The sequence below is a fragment of the Amphiprion ocellaris genome, chromosome 1 (genome assembly GCF_022539595.1).
Source record: "Amphiprion ocellaris isolate individual 3 ecotype Okinawa chromosome 1, ASM2253959v1, whole genome shotgun sequence".
Taxonomy (NCBI): Eukaryota; Metazoa; Chordata; class Actinopteri; family Pomacentridae; genus Amphiprion; species Amphiprion ocellaris.
In genome coordinates this window covers 33,346,331-33,365,148 of record NC_072766.1, presented here as the reverse complement: position 1 = coordinate 33,365,148, position 18,818 = coordinate 33,346,331, and the positions used below count along the sequence as shown (strand labels likewise).

The 18,818-nt window shown below is 39.1% G+C and overlaps 1 protein-coding gene across 6 annotated transcripts in view; it reads left to right on the top strand.

The window, feature by feature from the left end:
* adamtsl3 (ADAMTS-like 3) overlaps positions 1-18,818 on the top strand; it is a 139,656-nt gene that overhangs the window by 48,081 nt on the left and 72,757 nt on the right. The window lies entirely within an intron of this gene.

Here is an 18,818-nt window from a genome sequence, read left to right as displayed (position 1 = left end):
GTGCTCTAAAAGGTGCCTGACAGCAATTCATTTTCATCTAGGTTAAAATGTTTTAGATGTAGTGTGCTGAAATTAAATGCAAAATGTTAATTCTGCTGTTGAAAGGAAAAAAGTAATCTCATCTCTGCTACCTAAGTGGGCAGAGAACAGATCAAGACAGATAAGGGATTAAATGTACTTTTTAATTATTTTACATGCTTTATTTTGGGCTGATGTGTTGGAGTTGAGCTGCATAAGCACAAAGTCAGGCTGATAGGCTTCATAAACACACTGTCTAACAATATAGTTCCTCTGGATGGCATTGCTTTGGCCTCCAGTTCTGCTATGAGGAACCTTGTAGTTATTTCTGACCATGCATTTGTAGCCTCTAGGTGTGACAGTTGAAATTTCTTATAATCAGGATATCACAATAACTGCCACTGCCAGCTGATCCTGCAGCCAGAGTTCTAGCTGCAGGATTTGGTCATCCAGGTCTTCATGTCCTTAAGACAATCCTACAGTCTGGCTAGCTGATTAATTTCATTTGGCTTCATAGATAAATACAACTGAGTGTCGTTGGCATAACAATGGAAATTAATACAGTGCTTCCTAATAATATTGCCTAAGGGATGCATGTATAATGTGAACAGTATCAGTCCTAAGACAGAACCCTTAGGAACTCCATCATTACCCTTAGTATGCTTGGAAGAGTCATTGTTGAGGAGGCAGTATCTCCGGTAAACTGTGTCTGTCTACACAGAACCCAGAACACACCCAGTGCACAGCGGCCCAATCAGACACCATCACATACCTCCAGAGATCAAAATGTTTTCTCAGCAAAAGGAGGACCTATACAATATTAGCAGGTGGTTTTATTGTTGTGGCAGATCGATGTATTTACAAGGAACACACAAGATGGGAGGGCATCTGTTTAGATAGACATGCGTTGGATTGATGACTGAAAAAAGGGTTGGGAATGGATGAAGACAAAAACTTTATACACTCATATGATAATTGGATGTTACTCGTCAGCTGGTTGCCACTTTGATGCTGCATTAGTAAGCAATTGATACTAAGCCTGGGTGTACCATCTGATGCTGCAGTAATACCTCTTTTGAAAGCTGACATTGTCGATACCATTCATAAAATGTGCAATGTGCATTTCTTTGTGAAACTGCCATTAAAAGTCAATGCGATTTCTAAAGAGAAAAAAAACAAGATTTATGGCAAAGCCAGGTTCAGTTCACCTATCAAGAGTGCAATTTCTAATCATTGCATGAGCCATGACTCCAATCATTCACTAAAGAGAGGGATAAAAGATCAAACATGGCAGACAGAAATTGAAAAAGATGATTGAGACTTGCTGGGAATTTATTCAAATCAAAAGCTGGTAAGTCTTCCAGTTCTTCTGTTTCCACTTTATGTTGCTCTTAGTGGATGCTGTGTTTTGGCACAGTTGTAGTAGTTTCTGACAGTAGACTTTGTGCATATTTCTGATGTTCTACAGTGTCCAAGCATCACTCAACAAAGCAAAACCCACACAGCAGTGCTAACAAGAATGAATAAAAACATAGCATGCATTACACTGCTCTAAAACGTGGTGCAGTAATGCAGTGATGTTTTATTCTGAGCTGTAGCTAAGATCCACTGATAGCTGGAAACAGGACTGAAGGACTATTGAATGCCTGAACCAAATGAAGCTGGAAGTAGAAGTGGGTGCTTACTGATTACATTTGGGACAAGAACAATGGGTTGGTTGTAGTGGAGTTTTACAGATGTTTTCTCCTGGTGCTTTGACTGCTTTGTTCTGTCACTGGCTTGAGCTGCTGCCAGAGATAGGAAATGGATTCTTATGACAGTTTACACCAGAGTTGGGAATAGTTTTTAGTAGTAGTTTAGGAGCAGTTGGAAGAGGAAGACTAATGTAACCAAGGAACAGACTGTGACTGACAGTACTATTGACTGTAATAATCACAGTATCTATCCTAATAGCAATTTTTATTTGTTGTTTATCTCAACAGCTGTAGCTGCATGTGATTCACAAATATTTAGACTATATGGATAGATTAGACTATTACTTATTTTTGTTAAACACATGCTGCACATGGTTTGCAGATTAGAATATTCTGTTGCTTATTGTCAGAAAAATACAAAAAATATTGCTTTAGAAAGCTGCAGAAAATGAAAAACATCTACACCAATGTGCAGTGTATCTATAATAGTTTTTAAATAATGTACTCTCCAAACCCACCCCCACTGGCATTACATGTGAAATTGTACCCAGTTTATTCAATATAAACCCATTGATTCAGATGATGTCAACCTATTGAAACTACTTTCAGGGTCTGTCACAAAACCTATTTGGATTAATGAACACTTCGACAGATGTAGGTGAATATTCTGGCTGGAAACCAGTCTAATGCTGAAAGAGCTGTACAGTTGTCATGTTCTGAACAGGATGCATTTCAATTAGGGTTCTAAAATCAAACGTTTATTTATCCAGATCAAAATATTACATTTGAAAATATTTGGTTTAGTTTACATCAAGAGGTGATACGTTTGTTTTCCATTTGACAAGTGATTACATGGCACAGTGTATGTAAATGTGTAGTAAAACGTAAAATAAGTGACCACTCAGAGAGGAGTGTGTCACAGGGTGATTCAGAAACTCAAACGCGGAGCAACTTGACAGAAACAAAGCCAGAGATTTTAATAAGTTTAATCACATGATTTACAAAATGACACAGGAAGAACATGAAATACCGGACATGACTTAGACAGGGTATCTATGCTGACAAACTACTCACAAAGAAGCCAACTATGAGTCTGAATAGCACACTGATGCACACTCACTAGACTGGGGGCTGAATAAATACAGAACCTACGCCGAACACACCAAACAGACTTACAAAGCTAACCAGGACTTGGTAATAAAGATATGATTAAAGCAGTATTAAATTTGACAAAATATAGTGTTTAAATGCCTTGCAGCAGTCTTTTGTTACAGTAATTCCTTGACAGTAACTAATAATTAAATGCATACATTTCTCTGTCAAAAAGCAGAAAAATGTTTTTATGGCTTTGAATCTAAATACAGTATCTCAAAGGGACATGTGGCTCCTGCAGAAAGAGGTAAGAAAGCATAGCAACATAGCACAGGTAGCTCCCTTGATTAAGATAGCATGATCCAATCCTGCCTCCCTGTCAATAAGAAAAAATGTAGAACACTATTCTGTATTAGTCAAGAATGATTAAAAAAAAAAAACATCCAACATCCTGCTCATGCAGTTTTTTTTAAATGATAATTTACTACTTGATGTATGACCATGCTTCACTTAATAATAAAAAAGTAAAGGAGTCATTCAACAGTTGCTGCGAGTTCAGCTGAGTCACTTGATCACTCTGAGGCACCTTGAGAGCAGCTCCTCCATCAAGCGCAGATATGTGATTTACTCTGTGACAGCCTTGTTCACAAACAGCTGTGTTGGTGTGAGTTTATTTATGTGTGGTATGCATTCTGCACAGATTGAAAGATTTTAGCTTTCATTGAATTCAGTCATTGATTCATAGCCGCTCACATTAGGACTGTTGCTGTTGCATTTTTTTCCAGTACCCTTTGTTACAAAGAAGTACATGCTGGTTGATCAGGCTAGCAAACAGAAGTCACTCTGTGCAGTTTACAGACATCATCTCAGAGGATTTCTGAGCGTCAAAGTCAAATACCAAAACAATTGGCTCTAAAGATGCGAGAAGCTGTTGTGTGGTAGAGTCCAGGTTCAAGCTGAAATTAACCCCGACATCAAGAATCATCTCACATCTACAGGAGATTCATTACATCAAACAACTTCCATTGTTGTTAGCAAATATATGGATGGATGGATGGATGGATGGATGGATGGATGGATGGATGGATGGATAGTAGATAGATAGATAGATAGATAGATAGATAGATAGATAGATAGATAGATAGATAGATAGATAGATAGATAGATACTTTATTAATCCAGAGGGAAATTCAATATTATAGCAACAAGACTTTAAAGATAGCTTTCTAGAGATAAGTGTCTGTTTTTCTTCATTCTATCAACAACTAACACAATATAGCAGGTCTCTACTAAAGACAAGAGAAATCTTATTCAGAGATAAGCTCAGGTTTGAACTCTTTAGATGTAATCATGAACAAGTCAAGATGGGATCCAGTGATAGATTACCAAAAATACATTCACAGACAACAAAATGAACACTTTGCTAGCCTATATAGCGATGTTACTTAATAACTGTGATCAACCAGTCTTCAGAAATGTTGGCCTGTCAACACTAATTATAGATGTAGAGCAAATTAACATCCATTTTCTCTAGGATCTCAGACAAAATTAATGCACTACAGGCCTGCAAGTGATATATGTCTTTATATTACTGATAACCATCATCTTTCCCTAGCCTTGACAAGTTGCTTAGTTAGTTGTTTAATCATGGTTTATTTGCCATGAGTCTTTCAATTGCGTGTGTAAACATAAATGCCAGAGCTGCTGCAGCTCACAAACATACATTAAAGGTGAAAGAGTGCAACACACACAGACACAGCACTTAAATAATATGCAACACAGCAGCCATTGACATTCTCCTCTAGACAGTTAGTTACATCATTGGGGTTGTTGTCACACAGTTTTGAGGGTTTGTCTGATTTAGGTCACTGCATGCTGACCTAGTGGTGCATTATATCAAACATTTATTGCCGTAGATGTGGCCTCTTTTTACAGATGCCAAGTGCAAGAGTGCTAACCATAAGATATAATGACAGCATCATCCATTTCCCTGCATTGCTGTGCATTTTTTGGACAGTAACTCACAATTTTCTATGCATGGTGTGACTGTATCAGCTGACACTAATATTGAATGTGTAGGTGCAGAACACGCATCTGTCAGTCAGCTTAGCCACAGAAACCCAGCAACTGATTTGGCTTGCTGTCTTTTGTTTCATTTTCATTTAATCGTGATTTTTTTTTTTATGTGACTGATCTTACCCAGGAAAATATGAAACTCAAATTCTTAAAAAAGAAAAAAAAAGTACTTCTTTTGGAACAGTAGCAGTAACAAATTTATTTGATACTGTAGCAGTCATGTTAGTCAAGAGTTAAAATGGGATGAACAGAAATGTAGCTATTACTGCTGGACCTCGTCCCCTTTTTATTCTACCCATGTATAATATCTTGTCAGACAGCTCTTAGGTATTTCTTCTGTCTGCAGTTGTGTGAATCCCTAAAGCTGTGAGGGAGTGCTGCTGAAAAGGCCAGGATAGTCTGTACTTACACTAAAGCACCCCTCTTGGTGGCTGGATGAAAGAATCGCTGTCAGACCAATATAAATATGGGAAATGAAAACGGTTTTCCTGCAAGAACTGCATGTAATTTCCAACCATATCACCAAGTGGGAAATTTATTGCCAGGGAAAAGGATTTATACATGCATATTGCTTTTGTAATAGGGAAATGATTGATCAGTGATTGAATTCTTCATGTGTTCCTAAGCAGGACTGACTGTATATTCAGTGCTTCCTTTGTAACAGGTTGATGTATTGCAGAAGCCATCAGTGCAACACCAACTCCTTCCCTTTGTCTTATGTAATGTGACAATGGAAACTTAAAGCTGTGCTGCAGCTGTAGCAGTCAGTCACTGATAATGCCACTAGTGTTACAGTTGAATTTCATAAGCCTTCAGCCTCTGCATCAACCTGTTGGCTATTTGTTTCAGTTATCCAAAGGGAAAGTTCAGAGCAGAATCTAATACCACATAACACCTCTTTTTTACTTGGCAGTTAAACCTGTCATTTGTCAATGAACTCACAGTCTCTGATATTGATCAAATCAGGGAGCTATTTAAGTATTTAAACATTTTGCAGCACTGTTTGCTCCTATATAACACAGCAAAAACATGTGAAACTGCAATCTCTCCTTACAGTCCTACCAGATCAACAACAAACTATAACACAGTTCTTCCACCACTCTTCATATGCAATAGCATCATGTTAACACTTCAATTATGTATAAAAGTACAATTCTATCAACTCTATGATCTTTTATGAAACTCGTTTTAGTGCTGGAAATTGTAGAATTGAAAAACTCTGCAATGACTGCGAAAGAAGCTGAAACATTTTGAACGTAAGAGATGTGTCAACAGCTGTGTGGGTGGTACACATGTACTCCTACTGCAGGTACAGATATGTGAGGCTTTTTGCAGCGTTGTGATGCAGACAATGGCTTTATGAGCCTTTGGGCTGTACTGGGTTTTATGTGTGTACTAGGAAAAGAGAGTTGAATGAAGGGCAAAAATGAAGAATTAGTGAATTAGTTGCTGGAAAAGTAGATGATAGGGGTTTGAGGATGTTGAATCAGCTGCTGCTTTTCTGCAACACTGCACAGAACATCTACACAGATTTAAATATAACAAATAAGTCTAAAATCAAAAGGTAAAGGGCTGTTTTAATTTTTAAAAATTTCATTTCATCTGCTGAATAATCCCTTGTCGATGATGTATGTGCGAATCAGTAGGCTGGATATGGGAAGCAAAAGGTAGGAGGGAGCCTCTATGTTGAGAAGAAGAGTCTGAAGCACTGAAAATGCAGTATATTATCAATCCATGGCTGGCAGCAAATAGTTCAGTGAAATACACTTAAATTGAAGACATGAATATCTCTGTTTTTATGCCACGTTTATTTTAGCACATTTTAGTGTGAAAAGTCTGTTTTGATTTTCTGTTTATGCTGTTTACTGATATTTCAAACACAACATTTTTAAATTTCTTGTTAGAAATAAATCAGGCTAACATCCATTTCTATAGCAGCGTAGTAATGGCCACATTATGCTCAGACTCTGTGCAGACTTGTGAAAACAGTTTTGAGTTTTACTTTTTGGTAGTGGAGGTGAAAAGTAGAGTGGCTATAATGCTTATGTCTAGAATTTGCCTTTAATTTTATCTTTGTTTTCTAAAAAACAAACAGAAAATACCTGCTCAGTTGCTGTACCACTCGATATTTTCTTCACAATATAATATTTTTGTTCATATTTTATGCCTACATTTTATTCCAGACACTAGTGAAATAACAGACAGTGAGGAGAAAAGGATTGGGAATAAGATGCAACAAAGGGCTCCAACTGATCCAAACTGAAAGTCATTTTGGTATATGGCTAGTGCATATCTGTGTAAGAAGTACAGTAATAATTTTTAAACAGTTTTGCTGGATTCATTAAGTGGCTTGAAATGACATGCTCAGAGAGAGTTTGCATAAATCCAGCTCAGTTTTGTGACCTAGATTCATCCGTTAGCTGAAAAAGCTCCATGATCACCATTCTGCTTAAGTAACCACGACTTGTAATCGTGGGAAATTTTTCTTGGAAGCGTTTTCTGGGGTGTCTGAGACTGTATTTGTAACCTGCAATAAGCCTGACCCAAATTTTTAAACACTAGTAGTGCATTATATACAATAGTAAAGTTTTCACTGTACCCTGAGCTGTAGACTTTGGTTCTCAGGACTAATTATTTACCGTATCCTTTAGCTTAGTAAATGTAATGTTTCTAATTTAATATGCATCATGTAGTACGTTTTTGCACCGTAGATTCGAAGCCTCAAGCTAAATAGATTTCTGGATGTTGAAACTAAATAGTAAGTCAAGTATTTGAATGGGAAAATTTTCTCCGCTGAGACTCTGAATTGTCTCTCCTATTCCCCACTCTCAGCCAACCTTGTGTGCACGTAATCAGTAATACATTTTTTTCTTACTCTTTTGCCTTAATATTTCAAGGTAATTTGGTGCTTTAGGCACTCTCTTTCTCTAAAAGTTAAAAATTCCTCTTTGTCCGTTTTGTGTTGGTTTTTGCTTCAAAGGCTTCAACGTGTGTGTGTTTGATGAGAGCTGCCTTTCCAAAATGATTACACTATGGATATTTGAGCCATGGGTCATGGTTGGGCTTAGTAAAGGCGTTTCCCTGCAAGAAACCAAGGACTAAATGTTGATTAGTACACAGAAAACTGATTACAGGTGTTTGTGAAAAGTGCTTAATATCCTGTTTGATGTGTAGGTTATTTGAAAGGCAAGGCAAATTTATGTGTATAGCATTTGTATATTCATACACAGGGCATTTCAATGTGCTTTACAATGGCAAAGAAATACATTCAGAAAATTAATTATAAAAATGATTTCAAAGTTATTAAAATCATACATTAAAATCATACAAATTAAACATAAAACAGCAGTAAAGTCAAGACAGTAGACTGGGCATCTAAGAGAAAGCTGCCAACAGTTTGAGCAGACCTTAGATGTTCAGGAAATTTGCTCCACAGGTGAGGAGCATAATTCCTGAATGCTGCTTCACTATTTTTGGCTCTGGTTCTTGGAACACATAGTAAACCTGTCCCTGATGACCTGAAGGCTCTGGATGCTTCATATGGAGATAATAAGTCCAGGATGTGTTTTGGTCCAAGATCGTTCAGTGCTTTGTAGACCAAGAGTAAGATTTTGAACTCTATCCTTTGACTAACAGGAAGCCAGTGTTGTGATTTGAGGAGCGGTGTAATATGGTCCAGTTTCTTGGTGTTAGTTGGACTCTGGCAGTAGCGTTGTGGATCATCTGCAGCTGTTTGCTTCTCTGTAGAAGAAGAATAGTGTGAGCACTTCACCCCTTTTTAAATTCAACTTGTATTATTGGCAGAAGCCCAGTGCATATTTAATGGTTTTTTTTATGTGTTTTGCAAGAATTCACATTTTTTGTGATATACACTACCAGTCAACAATTTGGACACACCTTCTCATTCAATTCTTTTTATTTGTTTGCATTATTCTCTATATTGTAGGTTAAAACTGAAGATTAACACTTTTTTTATTTACAACATAATTCCATGTGTATTCTTTTATAGTTTTAATGTCTTCAGTATTAATCTACAATGTATACAATAGTTAAATAAAAAAACACTGAATGAGAAGGTGTGTCCAAACTTTGCAGTCTGGCAAACACATGTACATATATACCATGCACATACACTACCATTCAAAAAAAGTGCATGATGAGGGAGACCAGAGCTGTCTTTGCCTTACTTGGTTGCTTTGACAACTCTGTAGTTGAGAAACCAGCTGTGTGATTGTTGATGTGTGTTTCTGTACTTGTGTAACTGTTAATGTGTGTTTCCATGTCACCTGTCAGCCAGGATGATGAGCCTTTTGCATTCATCAAAACAGCTGGGAAATGCTGCAAGTCCTCTGCCTGCTCAGTACAGTTCAACAAGAAGCCATCACAAGATATTGATAGTCTTAGTTTCAAAAATTGGGAAAAGGAAAACCAAGGTTTATGGGATTCATACATTAAAAAAAAAAACATCTTTGACACATTTATATAGTAACAATGTACCTCAAAACCAATATAGACAAACAATATAGAGCATTACAGTTAAAACAGTGCGTGTGTCCCAACCAAAAAATAAAAAAAAGTAATAATACTAAGTAAATATATGATATTTATCACTTAGTATAGTTTTCTGTTATTAAAGCTGCAGTGTCTAACTTTTGTCTCTCCCTTCTGGCGCTGAGAGTAATAACACAAACACTGTGTTTATGACATATGTTTTGCTGTGCACTGTTTCACTTTTTTAGACTGTTATCCTTCCTGTGAGCATCAAATATGTCTTTTGGATCTTCAGAAAATTTCCTTGGATGCTTCCTTAATTTTTCTGCAACAGGCTTCACCATGCTATCAGTTGCTGTATCCTACTCTGTCTAGCTGCTCTTCTTCTTAGTTCTTTCAAACCAGTCATTGCTGGTTGATGTTCAATACATCACTGACAATGCACCAATGTAGGAATGTTGCCATAGATGCCACATTTCAAACTGTATACTGCAAAATACAGAGTGATTTACCTGGCACTGACAGACTCAATCCAGATTACTTGTGCTCATTTGGCTTAAATGTAACGGATGTTCAATTATATGTAAATGTCCTGCACTCCAGTTGTAACATTGCCAACCCAGTTTATAGAACATGGTCTGTGTGCTGTCCCGGACAGGTTTTACTTGGAAAGTTGGGTGGATGAGCATTGAACAGGGGAGACCAGATGAACAGCACAAGGCATTTCTTCTGAAGCTTGGAGAGGAGTCCATTTTCAGTGAGGCAAGAAGACCTGGATGAATGGAACAGCAATTTCATGTTCCTGAAAGTTGAAGAGTGGTGACTGATAGTCATGAGAACGCTGGAATAGGGACAAACCAGAGGAAGAGTTGTAAGAGAGTTATGGGCATACTAAATCTAGGAGAGTTGGAAGCTCTAGGAGGAAGGATTGTTAGAGATGAGACAATGGGAAAATGTCTCCAACTCTTGATTTACCCACTCTGTTTGGCCGTGAGACTGGGGTGACATCCGGAGCAGAGGCTGATCCTGTCAGCAGAACAGAAAGCTTCCAGACTTGGGGTGTAAACTGTGGGCCTCCGTCAGACACTGTATCAGACTGATAAATAACAATGATACCTGCAGTTTCCTTAGCAGAGAGAAGTTTAGAAAGGGCAATGAAATGGGCAGATTTTGAAAAATGATCTGCAATGGGGAGGATGACTGTAGAGGGTAGTAGACGGGTTACAAATCCAGGGCTGTATGGAACCAAGACTGGTTGGGTATTGGCAGCTGAAGGGGGAAGCCAGAGCTGGGTTGTTTGGTGGGCTTGTTCTGTTCACAGAAGGAGTAGGCAGCGATGAACTCTTTTGTGTCCCTGTTCATAGTTGGCCACCAGAAGAGTTGGTGGAGGAATGTTCAGGTCCGGAAATCTTGGGATGGCACGTGAGTCTAGTCGGCCCACTGGAGAACAGTCAGGGGCCCTAACATCAACAGTGTGAAAGGCTTGTGGGGAACATGCCAGCCAGGATTAGAGCTCTACTGCATGCTAATGGCAGGACTACTAAATATTAATTTGATGATGTGATGGTGTATTTATTGACTTTAACACTGACAATGTTGAGAATTGACATATTGAAACTGTCAAGAATGTAGCTTTGTTAGTTTTTCTTGTAAACAATACACAAAAAAATATCTAATTTGTATTTGCTTGTGTCCGTCTAATGCAGCCACACCTTTTGAAACACAAAAAAGATTTTCCCACAAATATTCCATGATAATATTTGGGATTGTGTAAAATTTTAGGGGGGTCCGAAAACTTTTTTCCACCACTGTATTGCATGTACTGGTCAGCTTGAAGTAGCCATTTGACACTCCCTTGACTGTGATTCGTTTTAGCTTTTCTAAGTTATTTTAATTTGTCCTGTTGCTGTATATGATGTCACTGTCAAGTCTCATGTGAAGTCTGGTGAGGAAACATGTGCACAATTCACCATGTTGGCTGTGCTCCATAAACACAGCTCTCCAAAGAATGATAAACTGCTGAGGGCTCTGTATGAAGGGCCCAGCGTGTTGTTGATCCAGGCTGATACACTAAGTTTTTACAGTTGTCAGTGGTATTTTGAGGCCGGGTCTCCCAGTGTGAGAGCTCTGCTGCAATCAGTCAGGGAATGAGCTTAATCATTTATAATGAGTCCAAAGTCCAACCTGCCAGCCATAAGAATGAGACAGATTTAACAGGTCAAAGCAGTCTAGCAGATTTTTTTTTTATTTTTTATATTGACATTGCAAGAAAAAGAAAAAAAGAAGAAACAAACATACTGTAATCTTAAGCCTTGTACTGAATTTCAAACTGTATTTTAATCAAACTGACATTCCCACTACGAAATTCTTCTTTCTTAAATTGTGTCCTCAGAGACAGGACTTGTCTATCAAGTTGCCCAAACAGCTTTCCAGTGTGCATTAGAGTCACAAATTTAGTAAGTCAACTCGGCTTAAATGGTGGTTTAATTGCCAACTTGTCAACCCTCCTGTTTTTCCCATGTTCTTTAGTATTTTTTCCTCTTATTTTAAGGGGTGATGGTGTTTTCTTTGAACACCAGTATAGACCACAGACAGGGTAGGGCTGCTGGAAGCGTTGAATGAATTAATGTACATTTTTATCAGAATTATTTAATGATCTATGTGTTTTAAAATGGTAATAGAGAAAAAAATTTGGTGGTTTTTGGAGGATGAGAGCCTTTTCTAATCTGAATCATGTACATTTATGACTAAACCTATTTGGCATCAGCAAATTCAAGTTGGGGGAAGCAGCACTGTCTTCACATTATGTATACATTGTACAGTAAACATTCCAGCATTTTAGGGGAATTGCTACAATGTCTGCATGTGACAACTGATGGCCACACTACTGTTCAAACCAACAAACTAAAGGTGTCGATATAGCATTCACTGTGTCACATGATCAGTGGAGAACCCGCTCATGATCTGAACCACAGGCACCCCAAATGTGTTAGATTTCCATACTATATTCTTTCCTTTCTTTTACTGATTGGCATTTCTCTTCCGTAGTCACTTTCTCCAGTTTGGCTGCTTCATTTTTCAGTTTCAGTTCTGATACAAAGCTGTCATGTTGATGTGCATTACAGCTATACTTTCCATTTGGACAGGTCAATGGACCAAGAGTTTTACAAGTGGTACAACTTAAACTATTTCTATACACCAACTAGCAAGAAGTAGCAGACATAATACAAGGTAAGAGTCTTCTGAATTGTTGTTATTGTTAACAACAATTAAAACGAATCAGCTGCTGGCTAACTAAGCTTATTTTCTGTTCATCTGAACAAAATAATTAGAGTCATGCTGATACATCCATGACTTGTGACAAGTATGCCATAGACAGTGAGGAGATGTAAAATTGTTTAAATATGAGGGTTACAACTGATATCAATAGTGGCACCCTTGCAGTTCTGACATTGGATAGTTGTGGCAGAAGGGGGGTTCCAAGGTTATTGGACAAGCAGTTCTAAAGATGCATACTGACAGCTTTTTGGTGCACTCTCACAGATTACACAGCTCAGTTTGAAGAGGTTCCTAATTCATTGTATAGATATGAACTGAAACCAATGGATGTTTGGAACTGTACGCAGTAAATCTGAAACACCTGACTTTTGCATCTAAAATCTGAGATTGTACAGCATGTATTTTCACAGTAAACGTGATATGAGACTGTAGAATGGCCCCTCAAAGTATCTAAAAAGTAAGACAGGAAAATGAAATAGTGTTGAAGGTAAATCAATTTAATGCCCATCCACAACCCTGGCCTCCACTTTGTTCACAGAGAACATCACTTGCTAACGCCAGTTAGTTTTATATTGACTTCATAACATACACTGTTGATTTGCAAGCCCCTGCCACAGGCATGGCGAAAACAGTCCTTTCTTGCATACCAGCCACAGTGAAGTCAGTTGACTATACATTTCACAGAATTCATAAAGAATAGGTTGTTTCCTGCATTCAACGCTCTCATGCACATAAGGAACCAGACATTTATTTCTTTAATCCCATGTGACACACTTCCATATCAGCATACAAACTTAGATTACTGCTGCTGGCTATTTTTCACTCTGTATGAGCTCCTACAACCAAACAAAGTGATGCAAGTCTGTTTAACAGCTCTGAAATTCTGCAGGAGTTCCAGTGTGAAGCAACCTAATAGGATTTGCGCTTGTACACGTCAAGGCGAGGGGGTGAACCCGAGCAGAGAGCACACAGACGAGGAGGCGAGGCTGGAGCGAAAGGTGGATTTATTGAACAGAAAGTTACTCAGAATAAAGTGAGGGAGAGAACTAGGGGGGATCTAAGGAAACTAAGGTACTTAACTAATGGGGGGTGACGGGGAAGGGGCGACGGCACCGGGAACCAGCGACGTCTGGGGTGGTGTTGGTAGGCGGTGGAAAGCGGCCAGGAGGATCTCGTTCCGGGGGGGCAACGGGCTGGGTGTTCCGGGGACGAGGGGGCTACTGCAGGTAGGGTGAGCTTGGGCTGGGCGGAGCAGGGATCCTCCAAGACAACCAGGGGTCCAGACAGAGGTGGGAGTGAGCCAGGAGGGGAGGGGGGAAGTCAGGAGGCAGGGGATCCGAAGGATGCAGAGGACAAGGCTGGGCTGGAGAAACCGGGCGGCTGGGTCGACGATCTAGGTAGAAGAAACACGGTTAGTAAGGAAATCTCTTGGTAACAGAGAAGTATAAGAGAGGCTAGAGCAACCTGACTGTGAGAACAGTGTCCATGATCTGGCAGGGAGTGGACTGTGTGACCGGCTTTTATTGTGGGGGTGATTATCAGGTGTGCCGCACCGTGGCTGCCCGGAGTTCTGTGGATGACGATGATTATGAATGAGCGGGCAGGTGTGGAGGACAGCTCCGCCCGGCAACAGAGAGAGGGAAGGAGGACAGGGAGAGAGGAAAAGGAGGTCAGGTGGGGGCTGAGGTGGGGACGGAGGACAGTACATGTTTCATGACTTTCAGATAAAGAGGAAAATCTGTGACGCAATTTGGGATTCATGGGTGAAAAACAAGACATAACAAAAAAAAAAAATGAATAGATCAACCAGTAAATGAAGAGATGGTTTATCTAATGAATAAATGAAGGACAGATTGTCCCAGTAGTTAGCTGACCTTTCAGTAGTTCATAGTACAGGGTTAGTTTAAGTGATCCGAATCTAAAGTGAAATCAGTGCAGGACGTGCTGAAAAACTTGTTACAAAATTGATGTTCTTGTAATTCAGAAAATGTTCTGACTGGATTAAGAATTAGATTAGACTTAATAAATGAAAATTAAATAAATAAGGGACATTTTATGAAAGCCCTTTATAAGTTGTAAAAAAAAATAGGTATGGAATGATTTATTAATGCTTCATAAATTTGTTCTTGGCCTTTAATATGACCAGTTTTGGGACTACTAGGTTATACCTGGAGACTGAAAAAGTATGTCCACCACATTTTAGGGAAAGATTGTCACCACACACAGATAGCTGTCTAGATAAGAACCACGGTCTCTGATGTGAGAAAGCACTCTGCATGCCTGCCATACACCCCAACCACCTCCTGCATCTGATGTTCACAATAACAATAACATATAGTTTCTGTAGCAGAATTGTTTTCTTCTTGCGTTTCCTATTTCATCAAACAATCTTAAATTAATCATTCAACACCATTTGCGGTTCCAGGGGGCAGTGTGGGAAAACTTAGAATAAAATGATTCTCACTGACTAATGAGCCATCAAACTTGCAGTTATTAGGCCCTTGGTGGTGTTGCCTTATTAGAGAGTAGTACCAATGGAACTTGCATGTGTTGGCTGACTTAGTTCCAGTTAAAACTTTATTGGTAAACTTAGAAAAATACTGTACATGCTCAGGTCATCTGGGTTGTCAGTGGACACAGATTGCTGATACTGAGCTATGCAGAGCTAACACAATAGGACTGGGTGCCTATCCAGGCCAAAAAGCCCTTGGCTGGACAGATTCTTCTCATGCCGATGTTATTACTGTTGGAGGTCTGTGATGCCTGTTAGCCGGCTGAGCCCGACAACAAAAGGTGGTTTTATCCTATTAGTAGAGTGCTAATGTGTCTAATTCCTCTCTAGTGGATCAGTCTGTCTCTTTGGACGCAGCAGGCAGAAAAAACAGGAGAATACAGATTTCCCCTTCAGTGCTCCAGCTGAAGATGCCTGGATCAATCCAAAACATTTGTAGGTTTGATAGAAGGAGGTTGGAGACTGCAAAGTGTTTTGCTCTGCCAGCTACAATGAGAGCTAGTGCTCCAGGCCTGGAAGGCTCGGTGAAATGAAACCTGCAGAGACATGTCAGAAATGTGAATTCTGGTTGACCAGGCATAAATAACATTGTCAGAGGAATTACAGTTTGTTCCTGTGCTGTGAGTTTTCCTGACAGGAAGAACTGTTTTGGTGGAATGACTTCAATGTCATTTCTCCAGGAAAAAAAGCAGCTTTCCCACTTGTTTAATAGGATGCCAGGGTTTGACTATTGGTCCAATGAAATACAGGGTAACAGGAATGATTTAAAGCGCTCTCAAAGGCCCAGTTCTTCCCTTTTCTGACTTACAGTATTTTCCATAAATACTTCATTGTGCTTCAGTTTTCCTCTTGCACACACACACAAGCAGCTCAAGTATGGGAAACCTTTTTGTCTGGTACCACAGAGTCGGTGGTGACATCACTGACCCACGGAAGCCAATTTTTCTATTTTTGGTGACACAGAGTCTGGAAACCCTCTCTCTTTCCATCCCCTCTCCCTTTATCAAAGTCTCACTCTCTGTTGCTCTCTCATTTTCATCTGAGCTTTTCATTCAGCAGATAAGAGCAGAAAGGTTGGGGGTGAGATACATGGAGGCTGTCACAGCTTTTAGAGGCTACTAGCCTGAAACAGATCATTTTATCACAGGACTGTGGCCTGCACGAACTAATTGCTGGTATCTTTTAAACTCACAATGGGATGACAATGTGTGAAATAAACAGTAGTTGAGCACCAAGAATCAGAAGTTACTCGACTGCAGTGAATTAGACTGTGTTTGAGTATAGATTGGATTATGTAAAACAGTTTTGACATAGTAGAAGTACGTGTCTTTGGCTTGTCCTACCTTAATATTGTAATTTTATGATATTTTTAGCCCGATAATTATCACGTGATTGTCTCAGTTGCCCCGATATATTTTAATCTTCTGAGGCTAAAAGCACACTTTATTGAGCATGAATGTGAAAAAAAAGTTAGAGCTTTTGGACTTTTTTGGTGAGAGCAATTTCCAGAATTTTGTTTCGTCATCACTGTGAATCAAAACTAAAAACAAACAAATAATCTGAAGAGTGGTGTGAGTTGCTGGATGTAAATTATAAGTCTGCTATTTCTATTGCGCATGTCACCTAGCAACCTACACACTGAAAATGGCAAATTTTGTGGAAAATCTGGATCATGCAGCAAGGAAGTCCTGCTTTTTGCTCCGCCAAGGAGGCAGAGTCTTGGCAGAGTTCTGTGACGATCGGCGTTGGTTTGTCTGTTTGTTAGCAACATTACTCAAAAATGGATTCACGGATTTGGATGACATTTTCAGGGAAGGTCAGAAATATCACAAGGACCAAGTGATTGGATTTTGGCAGTGATGTGGCTTATAGTCTGGATCCACAAATTTTTAAAAAATTTTATCCGTCGGAAATGATACAAGGAATGAGCAGCCTTGGCGGAGTACTGCACTCTCTGAGTGCTTTTCTTGTTTCTTTTGGTTTGCTTGCCTTCCTACATGCAAATGTCCCATCAAAATGTCCCCCGTTACCATTTTAGCAGGCACACTGTTGCTATATGTGTGAACAGAAGTTTACATACACTTGCACAGATAATAGCAGTCTAAACTTTCCAACATGTCCTATATCTCAGAGTTTTCTGTGATAGAATTATTGTAACATATTTCTTTGTCACAGAAAAACAATCACAGATTTTTGTTTTGATTGTGTTGATTTTAGATTTTCATAGTCAATTGTAATCACTCACAAGAACTTAAGAGGCCATACAACCAGGAAAATTAGATTAACACAACTTTCTACATCACCAAAACTAATAATTAAAGTTGCTGTATGTGTATTTGTGACCCAGCCGATTTAGTCATAGAAGACATTTAATAAATCTATGAAAGAACCTAAATGCATGACTGGTTTTTGTGACAAAGACACATGGGTTTCTTTCCATCATAGAAAATTCAGAGTTGTATCAGCCATCAGAAACTCAAAACTGCCCATGTACATCCCATGTATGTCATGGATGATCTTTGCAAGTGTATGCAAACCTTTGTTCGCGACTGTACAGCCTGTGCTTAGCATTGCCCAGTGTGACTGGCTTAAAGAAATACAAACAAACCATGGCATTTTTTTTGCTCGTACGGGAGAATAATAATTAGATGCAGACAGACCTTTCTCCAGTGTTGACACGGTGCCTTAGAAATAGGCCTGGCTATGCTAGACTAACTATAGGGACACATACATGCTAAATGACTATGTGTTACACACTATTTTTACTGTAAGAATCCAACAAACAAAGTGCTTTAAAGCGTTAATAGTAATAGGGGTGAGTGTTAAGGAGTTAGTAAAACTTCACCAATACACACAGGAAAATGGCTAAGGGTAATTTCTTGAAGAAGTTGACTAAAATTCTTCTTCTAAAAACTGCCATGCAAATGTCTGTGTAGCTCTCAGTCATCCAGGTCATGGTAAATGTAGGAGCTTCAGTAGAAATCAACTAGACTTCTCTTGTAGGTTCTTGGAGACGTTCCACCTCTCATCCAAGAAGCTTCAGTTCTAACTGGCTGATGGGGAGTTTTAGAAGTTTACAGTCACTCCAGCTCACATGGCCCATAGACGACCGAGGACTTGCCTGTTTCCAAGTGTGAATGGTTGTGAAACCAAGCGGTCCAACAGCAGTGATAGCAATAATGGTGGTGGAGCTACCAGTTTATAAAACAAAGGTTATTAATGTGCCATGTCAGGAGATGTTAATGATGGTGAAACTTTCTGGGGAGAGACCTTATCACTGTGTTATGGCAGCTTGATAAGTAATGTCGCAGGCCAATGCACATGGCGGAACACCCTAACATACCTAAAAAGAGGGATAACATCTTTAGATGTTGCATTCTAGACTGTGCAGTACCAAATAGTTAAGAAAACTTTGTGCTAATGGCAATACACATCACACGTTGTTATTCCAACAGCAGAACTACTCAGTCTCAGAATATTCATTTGATCTGACTGACCTCTTTGGTTTAAAAGAAAAAAAACAACATCCAAAGTGTACATCGATAGCAAAGATGACTGATGGGTAGGGTACAAACAAAACTCTCAACACAAGTGACTGCTCACTGGTAGTTAGACACAGCAGTGCTTTTAGCTAAATTCTTAACTTAGCATGGAAG